General features: G+C 38.9%; 1 pseudogene; it reads left to right on the top strand.

Annotated features, from left to right (window-relative positions):
- Positions 1 to 6,212: 6,212 nt before the first annotated feature.
- Positions 6,213 to 6,561, top strand: LOC103259149 (annotated as a pseudogene).
- Positions 6,562 to 7,825: the final 1,264 nt, after the last annotated feature.

Here is a 7,825-nt window from a genome sequence, read left to right as displayed (position 1 = left end):
CCTGTATTTCCAGGCTGAACAGTCTTAATTTTATGAAGTAAAGCTGGTCCTGATTTTTGGCTAAAGTTGTAAAATAAGTTCTGATAGTTGTCACCACAGCCATGTTCTAACTGAAGATTTCTGTAATTTAGTTATGAAACCTATCCAAAGATATAAAGCGAGCCAAGAAATGGTCTTAAGTTTGGATTAACATGATATTTGTGCCATTGAAAGTCAGTTGTTTGTAACTGTATAAGCCTGCACTGGCAGCCTAAAGCCACTGAAGCCTTTATTAGCTGTTTCTGGGTCAACATTCTCTTGCAATTTCTAGTTGCCCTGTGATAACATGATTACTGGTTGGTAATTTAGCATTTAGTACAATGTGTTGTAGCATTTACAAAAGCACATTTGTGAAGGATGATAGTTTTTAAGTGATTTCTTCATTACCAAAACACTTAGGTCTAGATTTGTAACTGGGGAGAATAAATATATTTATTTATAGATACCTAGAAATATAAGGTATCATTAGCTGACCTGCTGTGCACAGTGGGTATGGATCATAACTGCTGTGCTGAGAGAAGGCACAGGAGATGCATGGCCATAATGACGGGAAGTGAAGTGGTGTTTGGTGACGTGGATTATGAATAGTGATGGATAGAGACTGAAAAACTTTTCGGAAATTTGTTTCATTTTTTATGCTCTCAGTTAACATGAGGATAAGGTGTTTTAAGTGATTTGGTAAACCACAAGTGCTTGGGGGAAAATGTATACTTTTATACTGTCTGGTACATAACTTGACTGATAGAAACAAAGTTCAAGGTAGATGATTGATTTCCTTATGTGCCAGTTATTTGTAGCAGTTTTACAGTGTAGTTTTGGACATCAGTCAACAAAAGTTTTTCAGGTGCTTCCTTCTGTATATTCTGTATTGCTTGATGATAGTCATCTGTGCTCTTATGGTTGAGGAATTCCTTGTTTTCCACTGTTATGGTTGTTTCTTTTATTTTGTGTGTAATTCTTTAAGTGTGATAGCCAAATAGCTGTCTCCTTTGGCCTAGTTTTTAGGCTTCCTTTTTTTTTTCTTTTTAATTTTTTTTTTGAGTCAGGGGCTCACTCCGTCTTCCAGGCTCTAGTGCTGTGGCACGATCATGGCTCACCACAGCCTCAAACTCCTGAACTCAAGCAATCTTTTCTACTTCAGCCCCTAAGTAGCAGAAACTACAGGTGCATGTACCATGCCTGGCTAATTTTTTGTTTGTTTGTTTATTTGTTTTGTAGAGACGAGATCTTGCTGTGTTGCTTAGACTGGTCTCGAACTCCTAGGCTCAAGTGATCCTCCTGCTTCAGCCTCCCAAAAAACTGGGATTACAGGTGTGAGCTGCTGCTCCCAGCAAGGCTTCCTTTTCTAAAAGAACAGTTACAGTTAATTTTGTAATGGCTTTTTAAAAAAAGAGTTTTATATTGCCACAGCTTATTTTAAAAATATGATTTGGTTAATTTGTAGTGAAACCAGAAAAATAACTAGAAACTTAGGTTATAATAGTGTGCATTTAAAAGAAAGTTATGGTCCTTATATTTCACATTTTTAACATTTACAGAGGATATTGGATAGGAAGATGTGAGATCCTGTTAGGTGATTGAATGCTCATTTCCCTAAGTGTCTTGCATTCCATCCCTGCTTCTTTACAATCAGTTGGAGTGAAATCTTTATAATCAGTTGAAGTGAAAACCAAAGGACTAGGAGGTGGAGACAGCAGTGAGTTAAAAGGTGTTAAAAGGGAGATCAGTACTTACTAAGAACCTGCAGCTCAGTGGCCAAGAGGAGGTGGGGACAGAGATTATGATAGCTCTAGTAATCTTTTTTTACACTTTATGGTCCAGACTCCGAAAGCAAATTAGCCAAAGTCTTTTTACCTAGTAACTATTTTCAGAGGCCGGTCTGTCCTACAGTGGGGATGCTGGTCTTGGTATATTTTCCTCCCAGTTAACTAAAAAGGGACTTGAATTATGGCTTAGGTGCACTTTGAACATTGTAAACCACAAATTAAGGCTCAAGAATAAAGGTTTTCCCATGAGTAATATCTAATTGGTTAGATAATCAAGATGGTAGTGGAACTATAAAACTATGTGTTGTGTGTCCAACTTATTTGATATATTTGAATGAGAAGTTGTGTTGCTGAGTATCAATCTACTGTGAACCATCTTCCCTGTTCTATAACTATAGTCCTTCAGGGCAGACGTGGTGTTTTACATAATTTGATCACCATGTGATGTGTCAGGCATAGTTATATTGGAGAACAGTTGTTTACTTAAACTCTTGAATTTTAAATCTACAATAAAAGGTTTCTGTGTTCTTATCTGGCATTTTCTCTTGTAATATATTGGTTTCCTGAGCCCTGTTTAGTACGATTGCAGTGATTTTGATTTCCAGCTCTTTTGTGTCAATCAATCAAACCCTATGAGCCAGGAACTGTTCTAAGCACTTCACAAATATTAACTCGTTGAAGCCTCACAAGAACCCTATGAGTTAGGTACTACTATCCAGAGTTTATGAATGTGGAAACTGATATGATCTTTCTCTGTTACATTAACCTAAAGGTATGCAAAATATACCAGAATCCTGGCTTTATGTCAAGGAATGCAGCAAGCCTTATTTTCTATTCACTGTTATGTACTTAGTATAGAAATAATGATACTAATTACTAATTGTCTCTTTTGGCTTAGTTTTCAGGCTCCCTTTTTTTCTTTTTCTTCTTTTTTCTTTTGAGTTGGGATCTCACTCTGTCGCTCAGGCTGGAGTGTAGTGGCACGATCATGGCTCACTACAGCCCCAACCTCCCGGGCTCAGGCAATCCTTCTACCTCAGCCTCCGGAGTATCTGGGACTACAGGCATGTGCCACTATGCCTGGCTAATTTTTTAACTTTTTGTAGAGACAAGGTCTTGCTATGTTGCCCAGGCTGGTCTGGAACTCCTGGGCTCAAGCTGGTCTCAAACCCCTTTTGCCTCAGCCTCCGAAAGTGCTGTGATTTCAGGTGTGAGCCACTGTGCCCGGTCCATCTGCTACCTTTCACTTTGACCTAGCTACCCACCCTTCCTCCTACCTCCTTCTCTTCACTTTTCTTTCTGGACCTGAAAAAGCTATACACGAGTCAGTCTGTGATTAATCTTCACAGAGCTACCATTTATTGAACATTTACTTGGTGCTGGGTAATAAGTATTCTACACAAGCTGTTTTGATTGTCACTGTAATTTTTGTTTCCTCATCAATAAAAGCTTACCTAAGATTGCACAGAGTTGGTAAATTTAAAAACATAATTTGTGTGGATAAACCACAATATGAATTTGATTATGATTGCTTTGTTAATTACCAGTGGACAAAGAATGCCTTCCTGCTGCAGTGAAGATGCTTTTGAGATTATGTCTGCTTTGGAAAGTGTGGCAGTTGAAGACTGCCTGGTGGGGCAGATTCAGAACGGCAGGTACAGCCAGCTTAGTTCTCAGGAGGAAGCCAAGAAAAAAACCCTTGTTTGTGCTTGTTGCTACAGATTCCAGGTGGGGTTCTGGAGTAGAAGGGGGGAAATAACCCTATCTTCAAGTCTATTTTTAGAATTAAAAATAAAATTAAATAGAGTTATCTTCTATCTCCTGAATTTATTTTGTTTTATTTTATACTGTGTCTTGAATTGGGAATGGACATGGAAAAGGGCCACATGAGATGGTACAGAATGAAAAGAAATTAAACAAAAAGCACCTCAATAAATGCCATATACCCAGGCTGGAATTCTCTGAGTGTCAGAGCAACATGCTCTTTGTCACAGTTCCTTGTCTTAGGATGCTGGAGTTCTGGGGCAAGGGTCAGGGATGATGTTAGACATCTGGAAACTCTTTTTATTTAGGTCATTCCCCTGTACAGCATGGGGTTTTCCTGGAATTACAGGTGCAAACCTTTCTTGATAACTACTGGGAAAAAAGAGGAACAAAAGACTAATTTAAAATCTTAATGGTATGGAAAAAAACCCTACTTTTATGAATACCTAGTTATTTTTCCAGTGTAAGTTTTTGCCGATGTTCAAGGACAACATGAGAAACCAGACGCTTGGATTTGAACCTTAGCTCTGCTACCTTTTAGCTGTATTACCTTTGGGTGGCTACTTAATCTCTCTGTGTCTTCATTTATTACTGCAGTAGACTGATTGCTTATGTCATCCCCCTATTCATGTGTTGAAGTTCTGACCGTCAAGGTGATGATATTACGAGGTAGGGCCTTTGGGAGGGGATTAGGTCATGAGGATGGAGGCCTCATTAATGGGATTAGTGCCCTTTTTTTTTGATTGGGAGTCTCACTCTGTTACCCAGGCTGGAGTGCAGGCCACCACAGCCTCAGCCTCCTTCCACCTCAGCCTTCCAAGTCGCTGGAACCACAGGCGCATGCTACCACGCCCGGCTAATTTTTTTATTTTATTGTACAGATGAGGTCTCGCCAAGTTGCCCAGGCTGGTCTTGAACCCCTGAGCTCAAGCGATCCTCTTGCCTCAGCCTCCCAAGATGCTGGGATAACAGGCTTGAGCCACTGTGCCTAGCCAATGTGCCCTTTTAAAAGAGCCCCCAGAGAGTTCACCGACTCCTTCTACCATGTTAGAACACAGTTGAGAGGGCACCATCTATGAACCAGAAAGTGATCTCTTACCAGATACCTAATCAGCTGGTGCCTTAATCTTGGACTTCCCAGCCCCCAGAGAAGTGAGAAATAAATTTCTGTTGTTTATGAGCCACCTAGTTTACAGTATTTTGTTATAGCAATTGAAACAGACTAATACAATTACCCATAAAATGGGAGAGAATAATATTACTTCACTCGGTTGCTGTTAGGATTAAATGAATTAATATGTATCTGTAAAGTACTTAATTATGTGTTATTAAGGGTAAGCTTTGTGTGAAGAAAGTAAAATTGATAATTATTTTAGGTAAAAATAAAAATCTAGTTTTCTTTAGACCTTTAAATTTAATTTACATATCTTATTATTATTTTTATATATCTGGTAAATAGCAATTATCTTTACTTTTTCTTTAGTTTAGTAATTCAAACTGAACAGATTGAATTCCTTTAATTTTCAGTCATATTTATAAACTTAACTAAAGTTAAACCCTTAAATATTTTAAATTGCATATATAACTTTAATGTATTTAATTTTCTACTGGGCAAATGTGTGACCCAAATGAGTAAAAGTTTCCCAAATACTTACCTCGAGTTCCTTAGACTATTCCATCACTTACAAAATGATTATTGTATAGACATAGTCAAATACTCTTAAACATTTCAATCAAAATAAATCATGTCTAAAATCTCCCACAAATTTTAAGCTAGAATCACAAGGCTCATCTGTCAGCTTTATGTCAGATTCTTTTAAACGTTAAAAACGTGACAGTCGTGCACAAACTGTTCCAGTTAATTTAAGACATATTTCTAAACTTTTCTAAAAAGTATTAATATGAGTCTGATAGTCTTCATTATCTCTATATTTAATTCTAAGCCTTCTCTAGATTGGGAGTCACTTACCCACTGAAGCAGGTTATCATCTCAGGTAAACTGAAGGTACCATTTCAGGTGAAATTTAGGTATCATGCCCTCCCATATTGACTTGAAGTTGCTACTTGATCGTTTGTAGATATTGCTTATTGAACACAGCTGTAAGGCTTGAATGCTGTACCTGGATTGCACACATTCTGGATAATTCTTCCTGTGACATAGGTGGACAGGCTTGGGGCTCTTTTATAGTCATCATAACAACAGGAGACTCCAGACCCTGCTTTTCAGATAGTATTGGTTTTTTAATTCTTAGACCAGTGCTGTTCAATATTTAATTTTAAGTTTGGGGGGATGATATTAAAAAGTAAAAAGTGGCTGCCTGGAATTATGCCTGTATTCCTAGCACTTTGGGAGGCTGAGGTGAGAGAATTGCTTTAGCCCAGGAGGTTGAGACCAGCCTGGACAACATAGTGAGGCCTTGTCTCTACAAAAATAAAAAATTACCCCGGCGTGGTGGCACTCACATGTAGTTCCAGCTACTCGGGAGGCTGAAGTAAAAGGATCGCCTGAGCTCAGGAGGCCAAGGCTGCAGTCAGCTGTTGATTGTGCCACCACACTCCAGCCTGGGAGAGTAAGTGAGACCCCCGGCTCAAAAAAAAAGGTAAAAAGTACTTAGTTTTGTATTTCAAATCCTTGGTTTCAAGATGACAAAGAAAAGAAGGAACAAGGTTGTGCTAAAAAAGGGCCATGGCCATAAGCGACCCATTGGCTGCACGAATTGCGACCAATGTGTGCCCAAATATAAGACTATTAAGAAGTTCGTCATTGGAAGCATAGCGGAGGCCACAGCTGTCAGGGACATCCCTGAAGGGAGTTTCTTTCCACGCCCATGTGCTTCCCAAGCCGTATTTGAGTCTGCATTACTGTGTGAGTTGTGCCATTCGCAGCAAGGTAGTGAGGAATCAGTCCTGTGAAGCCTGCAAAGACTGAACACCCCCACCCCGATTTAGACCTGCAGGTACTGCCCCATGACCTCCACCAAAGCCCATGTGAGGAGCTGACTCCTTAAGGACCGAAGAGCAACTATCCTCTGGAAAAAAATAAAATGGAAATTATACTTTAAAAAAAAGTAATTAGTTTTAGTAAATAGATTTTTATTTAACCCAATATATCTAAATTATCACATAATTTCAATATGTAGTCAATATAAAATTAATGAGATATTAAACATTTTTATTTTGCACAGTCTTTGGAATCTGGTATGTGCTTTAAACTTAGAGAACATCTCAGTTTTGACACTAAATTTTCAGCAGTTAAATATGGTGCTGAACAAAAGTAAACAAAAGTAAAGTTGTATTTGTAGGAAAATATTTTCCATCATTTTAGTTTCTAAATTTACATAAAATAAAATTTAAATTTTAGTTCCTTAGTTGCACTAGCTCCATTTCAAGTTCTTATAGCCAAAAGTGGCAATTGGCTGCCATATTGAATTACAAGTGCAACCCTGGACTCTGGATTCAGGTTCACTCCTCACCCAGTTGCTCCATCAACTTTGGACTGTGCCCACCACTGTCTCAGTTATCTTCTTTCAGTTGGATTCTACACTTCTCTAGCTCACAGTCGTATAATAGTTTTATGACATGTGACTGGTTTGAAAGACATTTTAACGTAATTTTATTAGGTCCAAATAGTCCATACTTTCGTTTGTTTTTCTGAGTGACTTCTCTAACATTTTTTTTGTTTGTTTACAATTAATTGTAGTAGTTCCAAAAGTGGTACAGTGGGGTAAGCTTGTGTCACCTCTGTTTCATCGTAAGTAGTTTTTCATTTAAGTAGGATTGTGACGCCGGGCTCGGTGGCTCAGCCTGTAATCCCAGCACTTTGGGAGGCCGAGGTGAGTGGATTGCCTGAGCCCGTGGGTTTGAGACCCACCCGGACAACTTGGTGAAACCTCATCTCTACAAAAATCATCATAATAATAATGGTAGTGTGTGCCTGTAATTCTGGCTACTTGGAAGGCTGAGACGGGAGGATCGTGGGAGTCCAGCAGGTCGAGGCTATGGTGGCCGGAAGCATGCTGCTGCACTTCAGTCTGGGCGACAGAGTAAGACTCCAACTCAAAAAAAAAGGAAATAAATAAATAGGATTGTGTAGACCTAACTGTGATTCATGTGTGAGCTTGAATGCTGACTGGCAGTCCTACTTCTTTTTCCTAGTCTGTTCATTATCCTCTTATCCTAGATGGTCATTTCTGTCTTATTTTCTCTCCTCAAACTGGTGCCGTCTCCCTCCCAATTCCTCTCTGCAGTTGATCTTG

This window comes from Carlito syrichta, unplaced genomic scaffold (assembly GCF_000164805.1).
Source record: "Carlito syrichta isolate Samal-C Ts95f unplaced genomic scaffold, Tarsius_syrichta-2.0.1 Scaffold302538, whole genome shotgun sequence".
Taxonomy (NCBI): Eukaryota; Metazoa; Chordata; class Mammalia; order Primates; family Tarsiidae; genus Carlito; species Carlito syrichta.
This window is presented reverse-complemented; position numbering and strand designations above follow the sequence as displayed.